The sequence below is a fragment of the Helianthus annuus genome, chromosome 15 (genome assembly GCF_002127325.2).
Source record: "Helianthus annuus cultivar XRQ/B chromosome 15, HanXRQr2.0-SUNRISE, whole genome shotgun sequence".
In the NCBI taxonomy this organism is placed as follows: Eukaryota; Viridiplantae; Streptophyta; class Magnoliopsida; order Asterales; family Asteraceae; genus Helianthus; species Helianthus annuus.
Window position 1 is genome coordinate 60122887 of NC_035447.2, and position 1824 is coordinate 60124710.

Below are 1824 nucleotides of genomic sequence, written 5' to 3' on the forward strand. Positions count from 1 at the left end.
GTCCTAACTCATTACAAAGCGCACAAACATCATAAATTTGATTAGAAGTTTGAACATTACCATCGTCTACCGCGTGCACTTGAGTTCGGGTAATGGTCGGTTGTACTCTCCTTGATTCTTGAGCTTTTCTCTTTGATGTGACCGCCATTTGCTCCAAAAATTCCCAATCATCATGCTCATAATTTGTGCCAAAAGTACCATTCGTGATAGACATCAAATCACGAGCATCTTCGGAACATAATCCCTCATGAAATGCATTCATCAACTCCCATAGCTCTATCCCATGATGAGGGCAATTCTTTATCATCATGTTAAACCTCTCAAATGCTTCATGAAACATTTCACCCGTTTGTTGTTGAAAACTTCTCAAACTATTTCTAGCATCATTTGTCTTTTGAGCGGTAAAGAACTCATCCAAAAAGATTTGTTGCATTTCTGCCCATGTATAGATAGATGCTGAAGGTAAGGTATAAAACCACTTTTTAGCCTTGTCTTCTAAGGAAAATTGGAATAGCACCAATTTGATATCATCGGCTGAAAATCTTTAACCCCCAATAGTGTTGTAAATAGAATCATAAGCCTCTAAATGAAAATAAGGTTCCTCCGTTGCTAGACCCTTATACTTTGGCAAACTTTGTAACGAACTGGTTCGAACTTCGAACGTCCTCCCTTGATCATTGTGAGGAATAACTACTGGTGAAGGATTATGAGTGATCACCAGTCTGAAATGTGCTTCTATGCCTCTCGCATGTTCACGTATATGTCTTCTTGGTACACCCAACCGAACCCTTAGACGTATAGGACCCATTGGTCTTTGCATAGGCCCTTGAGGTACAAATGGTGGCTAAAATTGATGTTGTTGCATTGGTGGTTTTTGATTTGGCCTTTGGAATTGAGGTTTTGTATTTTGTGAACGAACTTGTTACAAAGGCGTAGGACGTTGCAATTGTGACCCTTGTGGCCTAATATGTTGTACCCCAACCGGTAGCTTACCCATGTCTTGGATTTGTTGTAATGGTTGACTTTGTTGACCCTCTCCTCCTTGAGGTCCCAAATTACCTCCATCACCCCCATAGTAAAATCCATCTTCGTCGTATCCCCCGAAATCTTCTTAATACCCTTCATCATATCCATCTCCTCCTATTCCCGAAGATTGCACAAAAGGAAAAAACGAATATTGAAAACCCGGTTGATTCGATGGTCGATATGTAAATGTAGTATGAATTACGGTTGAATTTGGTGGTATTAGATAGGTAGAAGATGATTGACCCGTGTTTGGGAAAAAATGTGAGAATGGTGGAATTGTAGTAGAAGGGCTAAAGGTAAGTGTAGGTTCAACTTGGGTAGTAATAGGTGGTGTAGTAGTGTTGGTTGGTGTAACATCACGTGGTGGAGTAAGATCCGTAGTGGAGTTAGGCATGGTGGTATTTGGCGAAGGTTGTGTTGATGTAGGAATGAAAGTTGAAGATGTTTGACCCGTAGTGGGTGGTGGTGGTGGTGGATCCATGTATCTAATTGGTGTAACTGGTGTAGTAGGTGTCGTTGGTGAACCGCTGATTTTATTTTCTCTTAACAAAATTATGTTTCTTCTCAAAGTTCGTTCAACTTCTGGATCAAATGCCAATGGTGATAGCTTGTAAGAGCTCCTAGTACGCATGCACCTGTAAATACCTGCACACTAACACACCCAGCGTAAACTAGAAAAATAACAAACCTAAAAAGAACAAAAATAACACACGTTGCGCACTACTCCCCGGCAACGGCGCCAAAATTTGACGTGATGTCGTGGTCACAATCAAATTTTATCCAATTACTACTAAATAG

The 1824-nt window shown here is 40.6% G+C and overlaps 1 non-coding gene across 1 annotated transcript; it reads left to right on the forward strand.

The window, feature by feature from the left end:
- The first annotated feature begins 278 nt into the window (after window positions 1-278).
- LOC118487724 lies at window positions 279-384 on the forward strand. The gene has a single exon (XR_004882667.1). It is a non-coding gene; the product is annotated as a small nucleolar RNA R71 (small nucleolar RNA).
- Window positions 385-1824: the final 1440 nt, after the last annotated feature.